The sequence below is a fragment of the Panthera pardus genome, unplaced genomic scaffold, assembly GCF_024362965.1.
Source record: "Panthera pardus isolate Hobbes unplaced genomic scaffold, ASM2436296v1 HiC_scaffold_15, whole genome shotgun sequence".
Taxonomy (NCBI): Eukaryota; Metazoa; Chordata; class Mammalia; order Carnivora; family Felidae; genus Panthera; species Panthera pardus.
The window spans coordinates 11367363-11380239 of NW_026526710.1; positions in this window are offsets into that span (position 1 = coordinate 11367363).

Below are 12877 nucleotides of genomic sequence, written 5' to 3' on the forward strand. Positions count from 1 at the left end.
TTATTATTATCATCTCTGTTCTACAGATGAAGACATTGAGGCTTAAAGGGACTAAATAAGCTGCTCACGTTGTAAGGCAGGAAGTAGAATCTTTAGTTTCCAATTTAGCACTCAGGGCACAGAACCTCAGCACTCTCCTACCTCCATTCCAGGAGAGAATAAACCTATGACCTCCATGTGGCTATTTCAAGGCCAAACTCAAGTTGCTGTATTTGGAGAACCTATTATAAGGTAGGCAGCCATTCATTCATTCAAGCATTCATTCAACAATCATGTATGAACACTTCCTATGTGCCAGGCACAGACTTGCTTTTGGGGCTTCACAGAGATGATGGTCCCTGCCCGCAAGCATATAATTGTTTATTGCACCCTTCCTCTGATGCCCCTCATACCAGAATCACCGTGTGAGCAGTAACAGTGCAGATTCTCAGGCCCTACTCCAGTCTCTGGAATCACTCTCTGTGGTTGGAGCCTGGGAATCTGCATCTTACAAGCTCCCCAGGTGACTCTTAGATGCAGAGGTGTGGGAACCCCTGGGTAGTGGGCAGGGTGACCTAGATAAGCAAACAAGCAATCACTGCATGGAGAAAAGTTATCTACAGGGATTGTGGGGGTTGCCAGGGAAGGCTTCTTGGAGGAGTTGACCTTTAAGATGAAATCTGAGAAATGAGCAGGAGTGAATTGGGCAAGACGTAGGGGTAAGAGATACAGCAAAGAAGAAGCCAGTCTCTGCCCTTAGGGAGTTCACAGTCAGGGAAACCAGAGAGGAGGGTACCATCTAGCAGAATGATGAGCCCAGGGGCCTGTGGGAACGTGAAAGAGGCACCTGGCTTAGCCTGAGGAATCAGAAGACTTTGCAGAGGAAGTGACTGTTTTCCAATGCTTTCTCAGATGGAAGCGTCTGTTTCATCCCTTCTTGGGTGAAGAAAATGGGCGTGGAAGAGAATCCCAGCTGACCGGGAGGTGTAGTCTCCCAGGACGTTAGAGGCCCCTCTTATCAGCCGACTAATGGTGGGCGGAAGCTGATCATCCTCTAATCTGGATGCTGTTTTCACCTCCATTGTCAATGCTAAGCCTTTGTTTGTTTGAACTAAGGCCTTCTATCTAGAGTCCTTAGTGCCCAGCAGCAAATGGTGACATTTGAATAAGTGGAGGAGAATTCCTTTGTAAAAGGCCCCAAAGAACACCTGCTCCTTAGATCTACCCTATTACTCTCCTTGTGGTCCCCCTTGATAACTCATATTAAGATAGTAGTAGGATTCTGGCCCCGCCTAGCCTGCAGTCCACCCTCAGCCACTTTCTAGTTACCTGTCCTTGGACACATGTTACTGGACCTTCTAATGCCTCAATTCCTCCTCTGGTAAAGGAGGCTAATAATGGTACCTATGATCTCCAAAGAGATTTTTAAAATTTTTTAAAAATGTATTTATTTTGAGAGAGAGAGAGAGAACAGGAGAGAGAGAGAGAGAGAGAGAGAGAGAGAGAGAGAGAGAGAGAGAGAATTCCAAGCAGGCTCCACACTGTCAGTGCAGAGCCCGATGCAGGGCTCGAACTCACGAACCCCAAGATCATGACCTGAGCTGAAGCTGGACGCTCAACCAAATGAACCACGGGTGCCCCAAGATTTTTTTTTTTTTTAGAATAGAATGAACTTTCCTGTGAAATGCTCAGAAGAGTGCTTAGCACACAGAAGGACCAAGAAAATGTTGGGTTTAGCATTCAGGCCCCAAAGAACAGTGCAAAGTGTTGGGTATACAACAACAAGAGACAAATTAAATGCCTTCATAGAACTTACACTCTAATGGAAGAGATGAAGAACAAACCAAACTAAATAAACAGATTATGATTTGTGCTATTAGAAAAATGATACTTGAAGGGCACCTGCTGACTCAGCCAGAAGAGTGTGAGACTCTTAATCTCGGGTTATGAGTTCAAGCCCCATGTTGGGTTAGACATTACCTAAATAAATAAACTTAAAAAAAATTTTGAGCACCTGGGTGGCTCAGTCTGTTAAACGTGTGACTCTTGATTTTGACTGAGGTCATGATCTCACAGCTTCAGAGCCTGTCATTGGATTCTGCACTGACCCTGTGGAGTCCACTAGGGATTCTCCCTCTCTCTCTCTCTCTGCCCCTCCCTCACTTGCGCTCTCTCTGTCTCTCTCAAAATAAATAAATAAACTTAAAAAGAAAGCTTAGGGGCGCCTGGGTGGCTCAGTCGGTTAAGCGTCCGACTTCAGCTCAGGTCACGATCTCGCGGTCCGTGAGTTCGAGCCCCGCGTCAGGCTCTGGGCTGATGGCTCGGAGCCTGGAGCCTGTTTCCGATTCTGTGTCTCCCTCTCTTTGCCCCTCCCCTGTTCATGCTCTGTCTCTCTCTGCCCCAAAAATAAATAAACGTTAAAAAAAAAATTTAAAAAAAAAAAAAAAAAAGAAAGCTTAAGGGGCACCTGGGTGGCTCAGTCAGTTAAGTGTCTGACTTCAGCTCACGTCATGATCTCACGGCTCCTGAGTTCGAGCCCTACATCGGGTGCTGTGCTGACAGCTCAGAACCTGGAGCCTGCTTTGTATTCTGTGTCTCCCCCTCTTTCTGCCCCTCCCCACCATCTCAAAAATAAATAAACCTTAAGGAAAAAAAAGCTTAAAATCTTTCTTAAAAAAAAAAAGAAAGATACTTGTGATAAAGACAAAGGGATTCCTTTAAAGAAAGTGACCAGGCAAGGCCTCTCCTGGAAGGCTGATATTTAAGGGGAGGCATACCCTGTGACAGCTAGGGAAGAGGGTTCCTGGCAGAGGGTACAGCAATTGCAAAGGCCCTGAGGTTGGATGAAGTTGGCTTGTTCAAGGAACAGAAAGCCAGGCAGCTGGAGTGTGACACAGGAAGTGATGAAGGCAAGATATGAACCTGGGTTCAGTAAGACCAGGAATTTTATCAAGTGTTTTAATTTCACCACTTTGCAACAGGGTTCAAGTTCATTCAATGTTCACAAACGTGAATAGAGACCTAGAGTCTGACTGAAGTGGGAGAATGGCCTCGATCACAGGTGAGGTTTATTTTACTTATTTTTAATTTTTTTTATGTTTATTTACTTTGTGGGGGGAGGGGAGAGAGAGAGGAGACAGAGAATCCAAAGTAGGATCCACGCACGGTCAGGGCCTGGGGTGGGGCTTGAACCCACAAACCGCAAGATCATGACCTAAGCTGAAGTCAGTAGCTCAACCAACTGAGGTACTCAGGCACCCTCACAGGTGAGGTTTATTATTTTTTTAATGTTTTTAATGTTTATTTATTTTTGAGACAGAGAGAGACAGAGCATGAATGGGGGAGGGTCAGAGAGAGAGGGAGACACAGAATCCGAAGCAGGCTCCAGGCTCTGAGCTGTCAGCACAGAGCCGGACGTGGGGCTTGAACTCACAGACCATGAGATCATGACCTGAGCCGAAGTCGAACACTTAACCGACTGAGCCACCCAGGCGCCCCTCACAGGTGAGGTTTAAATAGACCTCTCCACCATAGTCATTTGTACCAATGTCTGCCAACTTCAACACAGGTAATGGCAGGAACAATGCCATGTGCATAACGGGGGGAGCAGATGGGGTTAGAAATTAAGGAGAGGAACTGACCATGGGCAGGCCAGGCTCCCTTCTCTTCCTCCCCTGCAAAGGCTACAAATAGAAACAAGGTTATAGGTGCCATTTAAATCAAACAATAGCTCTATAGGGTGGGCCCATGGGGGACTTCTAACTTATTTCTGTCTGAAGTTTTTACGACAGGCATATATTTTTTTGTCATTAGAAGAAGAACAACAGCAAATAATAATAAAAATCTTCAAGGTAAAAAAAAAAATTTTTTTAGAACAATTAGTATTTGTTACTGTGCTGCCTGTCATGAGAAATGCAGACATAGGGGTGTGGCAATTGCCTGGCTACAGTTTAAGCTATAGCTATGGAGTGCAGGAAGCTGTCAGATGAAAACAGAAATATGACATTATATTGCATGGTAGAGAGTAAAAGTTGTGTTGAAATTTAAAGAACAAAAATCACTTTGTTTAAGAAATATTGATTAAGCACTGTGTTTGGTGTTGATACATACAGGAGTAAGCAAGATATATAAGGTCTCTGCTGGCACGGAGCCCCCGAGCTATTTAGAAGTTAGGGAGATGGGGAGTGGAAAGAGCACTCCTGGCAGAGGGAACAGCATGGGCAAAGGCCCCGAGTTTGGAAATAAAAACAGAAACAGATAGAAACAGAAAGAAAGCTAGCTCAGAGGCTGAATGAGGTACCTTTGTGAAAATAGTGGAGATGGGCAGTGATTGTATCCTTCAGGATGGTGGAGTGAGAATAAGTGTTTTAACCTGAGGGAACAGGAAGCCATTGAAGGGTGGCAAAGTGGAGAGGTGGTATAGTCAGAGTTGCACTTCAGAAGGGTCACCCTGGCTGCTAGGTGGAGAAGAGACTGGAGGCAGTGACGCTGTAAAGAAAGAGATCAGCCTGGAGGCTACTGCAATAGTCCAGGGGAGAAAGGATAGTGGCCATGACCAAAGCAGGGATGGAGAAGATGAGACATTTCTAAGGTAAAGCCCAGTTAGTTAGTGGTTGACTGGATGCAAGGATGAAGGAGAGGGAGACAACGAGAAAGACTGATCCCTACTTTGTTAGCATGGGGACTACATGGATGGTGGCGCTGTTATCAGGCTTCCTAACCAATGGCAAGAGATGCCTGAAATTAATAACCTAACAGGAGAGTCAGGCAGGGAGACAACCATCCATCACACGCAGTATAATCAACCGTGCAAGAAGAGAGAGGCCGGCAGGGCCTCTAGGGGCAAAAGAAGGAGGGCGGATGGATTCTGGCTGGGGAGCCTCAAAGGGCCAAGAGATCACAATAGATGGAGCAGTTGGGGAGAAGCTGGAGACAAGAGTCTGGGAAGATGACATATGATATGGAGCTTGGAGAAGACCTAGGCGGTTGAGACCGAAAGTGGGCAGAGATGCCTCCAGGAGGCCCTACGTGCCTATCAGAGGACTCCCACTTTGTTCTAGAAGAAGAGGACTTGGTCCTTCCTGCATTTTAGAAAATCAGTGGTATGTAAGAAGCAGTAAAAATAGGTGATTGTCTATGCACAGAATATGTCTAGAGGATTCATCAGAAATCTTTAGTATGCTAACCTTCTTTGTAGCGAAACTGGGTGGCTGGAGGACAGGGATGGGAGGTGGCTTTTCCATTTATTTATTTATTTATTTATTTATTTATTTATTTATTTACTGTAATGTGAGCCATGTAGATGTATTATCTATTCAATACTTCAATACTTAAATAGTTTACTAAGAAAAAAGCATGTACTGGGAGATGCCTGGCTGGCTCAGTCATTGGGGCATGCAACTCTTGATCTCAGGGTTGTGAGTTCAAGCCCCATGTTGGGCCTAGAGCTTACTTAAAAAAAAAAAAAAAATGAACTGGTGGAATGGAAAGACTGGAGTCAGACAGCCATGCATTTGAATCTTGGCTCTGTCAAGTTTGTCTTTAGTTGTGTCAATTTTTGCATCTTTGAGGCCCAGTTTCCTCATCTGTAAAATGGGGATTATAGTACTTCTTACTTTATGGGTCGTTGGAAGAATTAAATGAGATAATATATATCGAGTGCCAACACTGCAGTAAGGATAGGTTAAATAGATGCTATTAGTATTAATAATTTAATGGTAAGTTAAATGAGCACACACCTGCTCCAAGGGTAATCTCAGTTTGACATACAGAGGTGGGTCAAGGGAAGTGATCGGGATCAAACACAGCTGAGGTCTGTCTCTTTAAGTGAGCACTACCTCTCTAAGCCACAATGACCCTCCACTGCAAAATGGGGATGCTAACACAACTCCCTCCTAAGATCAAAGAGCTACTGGGTGGGGACAGTCAATGCCAAGTGCAGCGCCATGTGAGTTATGAGTTCTGAAGATGAAGATTTTCAGAATGATCTCTCTTTCTCTCCCCTCATCCCCCACCCCCGGACCCAGGGGGCCTTTTAGTCTCTCTGCTCTGCCCCCCACTAAAAGGTGAGTTGGGAGAGGTTCGGACATTCTCTAGGAAGTGAAGTTTTTCTCTTTTTGTTCAAATCCAGGGAAGAAACAGAGAAAGTTTCAAAGGCAAGGCCCTAAGGAGGAGGCCTGAGCCTCAGGCCGGCGCCCTCTATCCTTCTCCCAGGTTCCCCCACTCTCTCTCCTTCAAGGATCCTGAGACCAACAGCCACGTTGAAGGTCGCAGGCACATCTCCAGCCAGACTCATGGGCGGTGCCCGCACATGCGGAGCCTGCCACCCACAGGGAGAGAGCGGTACTGCAGGCGCGGGTGCCAGAGAAGCCCCCATCCAGTCCCGTTTGTGTCAATGTTTGTTGAGCGCCTTTTCCGCACCAGGCGAAGGGGTCCCTGTCCTCATGGGGTTTACAGTCTGATGAGACAAATACCAGCAACAGAAGTGGTGATAGCAACTTCATCTGCTTTTTGGTGAAAGCCTTTGTTTTTATAACACAAGTAACATATATTGTAGTAAATTTTAAAAGAAAACGAATACCCAGACATTACTTCTGTTAACATATGAGTTAAAAATCCTTACAGTATTTTTGTGCATTTTACAAAAAAAAAAAAAAAAGGGAAACACACATTTCTTTAAAAAAATTTTTTTTAATGTTTATTTTTGAGAAGAGACAGAGCACAAGTGGGGGAGGGGCAGAGAGAGAGAGACACAGAGCCTGAAGTAGACTCCAGGCTCTGTGCTGACAGCTCAGAGCCTGACTCAGGGCTCAAACCCATGAACATTGAGATCATGACCTGAGGTGCAGTCGGATGCTTAACCGACTGAGCCACCCAGGAGCCCTGGAAATACACATTTCATAATATTTTGTAGCCTGCTTTGTTGTGTTCAACAGCTTTTTTGAGATATGTTTCACATAATATACACCAGCTTTGCTTTTAACTTAACAGTGGACGGTTAACAATAATGTAAATTACCATTTGTTGAGCAAGGTGCTGAGATTTTTTTAAGCTTATTTATTTATTTTGAGAGAAAGAGTGTGAGCAGGGGAGGGGAAGAGAGAGAGAGAGAGAGAGAGAGAGAGAGAGAGAGAGAGAGAATCCTAAGCAGGCTCTGTGCCATAAACATGGAGCCTGATTCGGGGCTCAAACCCACAAACCCTGAGATCATGACCTGAGCTAAAACCAAGAGTTGATCGCTTAACCGACTGAGCCACTCAGGCACCCCCTGAGATTTTTTTTTTACACACGTCGTCACATTCAGTCCTCCCCAAAACTATAGTAGGTAAGTACTAATATCTTCTTCATTCTGAAATGAAGAAACCAAGATACAGAAAAGGCGAGTGAGAGCTGCCTGGCTGGCTCAATCAATGGAGCGGTATACTCTTGATCTTGGGGTTCGGGGTTGTGAGTTTGAGCCCCATGTTGGGCATAGAGTTTACGTGAGAGGAAAAAAAAAGGAGCGGGGAGTGATTTGTCTGGTAAAAGCAGCAGAACCAGGATTTTAATCCAGCCTTATCTGAGAACCTAAAGTCTTTGTTTTGTTTTGTTTTTTAAGTTTTTGGTGTGTTTTAGTAATTGCTACACCCAACATGGGCTCAAACCCACCACCCTGATTTCAAGAGTCTCATGCTCTTCCAACTGAGGCATCTAAGCACCCTTGAAAACACAAGTTCTTAACCATTTTGTTCTGCCTGTTCTGTTACGGCTGTATGGGAGTACAGAGGAATCAGAAAGGAACGGGGAGAGCTCTCCTGGAGCTTAGGGTGGAAACAAGGACATGGAATAGTCTTCATGCATAGTATAGTGAGCTAAAACATCACTGGGAGACCAGAGCAAGAGAGCACGATGCAATCAGGAAAGGCTGCCTGTAGGAGTGAGGACTGGGTGGGGCGTGTGCAGACAAAGATGGCCAATAGGGTGGGGAGAGCATTTCCAGCCAGGAGGAGCCAGCCTAAGCAAAGCCACAGGTACAGATATGTGTATGAGCACAAACCAGTAAGGGAAAATAATTGAGCACCAAATCCTATGGGGTTAAAGAGGTGGATGACGCCTGTGGTCCTTGCTCCAAAACCTAACTAGGCAGAGGGTTGGGGGAGCTGTAGAAATAAGTAATAGTTACCCTTCACTGGGTGCACCCCACATTCCAGGTTCTCTATAGCCCTGGAAGATTGGCAGTTACTAGCTCCATTTATAAATGAAAAAAGGAAGGCTCTGAGAGATGCCTTGCTGTTGATCCTCCGCGTAGGGAGGACTGCGGCCAAGAGAGTCAACCCAGGAGGCAAGGCTCAGCACCGCCCCCCCCCCTCTCAGAATCCAGTGCCCTAACCTGCAAGCTACACTATTCTGCCTGCCTTAATTGCCCCAAAGAAACAGACTTCCGGGGCGCCTGGGTGGCTCAGTCGGTTAAGCCTCCGACTTCGGCTCAGGTCACGATCTCGCGGTCCGTGAGTTCGAGCCCCACGTCGGGCTCTGTGCTGACAGTTCGGAGCCTGGACCCTGTTTCAGATTCTGTGTCTCCCTCTCTCTGACCCTCCCCCGTTCATGCTCTGTCTCTCTCTGTCTCAAAAATAAATAAACGTTAACAAAAAAAAAAAAAAAAAAAAGAAACAGACTTTCACAGCCAGTCCCCTGTGCAAACCTCTCGGGCACACTACAGTTAGGCATCTTTCTAAATTGCAAAGCTGATTATCTCTCTCCTTGCTTAAAGCCAAGTCTTCTCAGTACCCTTCAGATAAAATCTTAACTCAGCACGGCCTGAGGACCCTTTAAGTTCTTGCTCCCTCCTTCCACACTTCCAGCCTTAAGGCATTGTTTGGAATCCCGGATATAGTACCCATATCTTTTCTCTGTGGTGATGTCTGCCTGGAAAACTCTTGTCTCCCTCCCAACCCAAATTTGTCCCTGACTCACTCTTATTTATTTGGGAAGGAGCCATGACTTAGATGTCACCTCCTATAAAAAGACTACCCTGATTGCCCCTTTATAACCCAGGCTAAATGCCTTTCTGCCCTGCTTCCCCAGACCCTGTATCCCTTCTCCTGATCATAGCAATAATAATAGTTAACAATTTTTGAGCATTCATTCTGTGCCAGGTGCTGTACTAAAGTCCCTTGAGTTATTGAAGCAATATCACACAGTAATTAAAGGTGCAGGCTTTAGGACCAAGACTATATGGATTTGATTCCTGGCCCGATCACTTAAAGGGCTGTGAAACTTAGGCAAATTACTCAACCTCTCTTGGCATCTCAGTTTCCTCGTCAGTAAAATGGGGATAAGAATAGCACCTATCTCAAAGGAGTGTTGTACATGTGAAGGGCTCAGTACATGGTAAGTGCTTAATAAATGTTAGTTGGTAACTATTATAATGTTATGTCCTTGTAATGACTCTAATTCATAGGTGAGCATCTAAAAGGTAACTTGACTTCACCTTGATTATATAGGTAAGTAGCATACCTGGGACTTGAACTTGATGCCAAGGTCCATGCTACACTGCCTCCCATTGTAGAACCCATCACACTGTAATAGTATGGTAAATAGTAATAACTGTTTACTTGTCAGCCTCTCCCTCTAGACTGGATGTTTCACGAGGGTCACTGCCATCACACCAGTCCAGAGACACAGTTGAGACCCTAGTTACATGAATTAATGATGCTGAACAGCTCAGACAAGCTATTCAGAAGATGGAGGTGGCGGTCATAACACCCTAGCTTCCCCTGCGGTGTGCTTGGGAAAATGTCTCAGTGACTTCCTAGGATTAGTCTCTTAGCAGACAAATATTTATTGGTCCAGAAACCGGAGGTGCTCTTAAATGGGAAAAATCACATTAGGAATAGCAGGCAGGATACCCCCAGATAAGCATTCCCCTAAGTAAGCCCTGTCCTTGGCTAGGCAACCTCTTCTAGTCTTACAAAATGCCTCCCCTCATCATCAGCTGCCCCTGGTATTGAGGTACCCACCTGCCAGCTCCCTGTTTCAAGGAAATAGAGCATCAAAGACCTTAGTGGCTTCAATATGAGCATAAACATTACCAGCTGCCAGAGAGGATGACGTCAAATCCAGGCCTGGCTGGCCATGGCCTTGGAGAGGCTCCCTGCATGGAGAGGCCTGGTACCCTGGGGATCACTGTGAGAGGCAGCACAGGCTGGGAACTGCCAGTTCAGTACCCCGAGGACACATTTGATGGTTCTGTCCATTCTCAAGGACCCCACGACTTGAAATATTTTTCTTTCCCAACCCACTGATGTCAGAAATCAAATAGCTATTCCTTTTCTTGCTGATCCCTTTTTAGGAGCATCAGATCAGCATGAACTTGACAGGGTGACCTCTTGGACTTGATATCATTATACCTAAAGCAAAGCCTGTATGGCTTTGAGGTTAAAAGAGCTGGCTTGAGTCCCAGACTGCCTGGTTCCACCACTTGCCTAAAGATTTCTGACTTTGGACAATTTCCTGGGGTCATGGTTTACTTATATGAGAAGTGGGTAAAATAGTATCTAATTCACAGGATCTTGGTTGGGATTAACGTATACTCAGTGAGTGCCTATCATGTACCAAGTGCTGGGGTCATACTGGTGAACAAAACATAGTCCCTGCCCCGTGGTGTTTGGTGCAGGAAAGCAGACAATAAATTAATAAATATTTAATATATCAGATGGTGGTGAGTGCCATGCAGATAGGTAAGGTACAGTAAGGAGGATAGAGTGTCAGGGTGGGAAGGAGTTCTTTCACTTCAGGGTGGTCTGGAGAGGCCTTTCTGATAAGCTGACTTCTGAGCACATCCTTGAGTGAAATAAGGAAGCAATTCATGGGGCCACCTAGGAGAAAACTCTTCCAGGCAGAAGAAATGAGCATGTGCAAAAGTCCTGAAGAAGGAGCATGCGTGGCGTGTCCAAGGGGAAGGCAAGAAGGCCAATGTAACTGTAGTGAAATGGGCAAAGGGGCAAATAGAAAGGATGATGTGAGAGAGGTGGCCAGGGGCAGGGTGTATAGGACCTGGTATCTTACTCTAAGGATTTTGGTATTTACTCTGAGTGAGATGGGAGTCACGGGAGGATTCTGAGCCAAGGAGGAAGATGAACTGTTTTAAAGGATCCTCTGACTGCCATGTAGCAAATAGACTGTATGAGGACTAGGTAGCAGGGAGACCAGCTAGGAGGCTGTTGCAGTTGTCCAGGTGAGGGATGAGAACATCTTTCATCACACTGGTAGCGGCGGGTGGTAGGAATTGGTCAGATTCTGGATACACCTGAAGGAAGAGCTGGTAGGATTTGCTGATGAATTGGATATAAAGTGTGTGTGTGTGTGTGTGTGTGTGTGTGTGTGTGTGTGTGTGAGAGAGAGAGAGAGAGAGAGAGAGAGAGAGAGAGAGAAGAGTTAAAGATGAGGGGCACCTGGGTGGCTTAGTCGAGTATCCGACTTTGGCTCAGGTCACAATCTCACGGTTCATGAGTTTGAACCTTGCATCTGGCTCTCTGCTGTCAGTGCAGAGCCTGCTTTGGATCCTCTGTCCCCCCCTCTGGCTGCCCCTCCCCCATTCATGCTTGTGTGTGTGCTCTCTCTCCCTCCAAAAATAAACATTAAAAAAAGTGACTCCAAAGTGTTCACTAAGTGAGGCGAGGAAGACAACTTGCGTTAAGTGTTTATCAATCATGATATGGGCACAAAATAAATGTCCCAAAAATATTAGCTATTCTTTGTATTGATGATTTGCATTTCCTGGACTGTCTAAACTGTCACCTGAGGCTTTTGAAATGTTGAGCTTACCTGGCAATAAGATCATAAGCATCATGCCTAACTCTGTGCTGTGAGCCAAGCCCATGATGGAATCTTTACGTAGCAGTACCACCGTGCAAAGTGTATGAAAGCCCTATGAGAAAATGAATACTTGTTGAATTTTTAATGTATTTCAGACATTTTTCATTTAATCCTTTCTCCATCACCAGAATGTAAGTTACATGAGAGATCTTATACCTGGTTTGTACTGCTACACATGCCTGGCACATAGTAGTTCCTTAGTTAATATTTATTAGATGAAATCTCATTGTTATAGTTGGAAGTTGAGTAACTTCCCGAGGTGGAGCTGGGTTCTGATAAATATTTATTGGATAAAGGGTTGAATACATGGGTATTACATTACCATTTTAGAAAAGAGGAAACAGCTAGTGGCAGGCCAAAGATTTCCTGACCCTTGAGCATGGACGCTTTCCATGGCCACACTTTGGGGCCTCATATACTCTTTGGCTGTGTTTGAGGATACCTAGGAATTTGATGATCCTGACATTACCATATGGTGTACCATAATTTGTAAAAACGCTGGATTGCTCAAAGATCTAATGGTAGATCGGACTGTGATGCTGTAGTAACACAATTCTAAATTTTTGTCTTCATGAAACTGCATAGACTTACAGCATTCATTTTTTAAAAAATCTTTATTTTTGAGAGAGAGAGAGAGTATGTGTGAGCAGGGGAGGAACAGAGAGAGAAGGAGACACAGAATTCGAAGCAGGCTCCAGGCTCTGAGCTGTCAGCACAGAGCCTGATGTGGGGCTCGAACCCATGAACCATGAGATCATGACCTGAGCCGAAGTCAGACACTTAACTGAGCCACCCAGGCACCCCTCATTTTATCTCATTTGCCCAAGGTCACGTGGCTGTAAGGGATGGAAACAAAATGTGAATTCAGTCTTCCCACACCAGAGCCCCTGTTTGTTCCCCCTATTCAGGGGTTTTTAACCTGGGGCACAAGTTCTGTTAGGGGGGTCTCCAGATGTACTTTATGCTACCTTCTTCCCCCAACACCGTGTGCTTACCAGCAGGTGCATTTTTTGGGAGAAAGTGTTCATAGCTTTCTTTACAT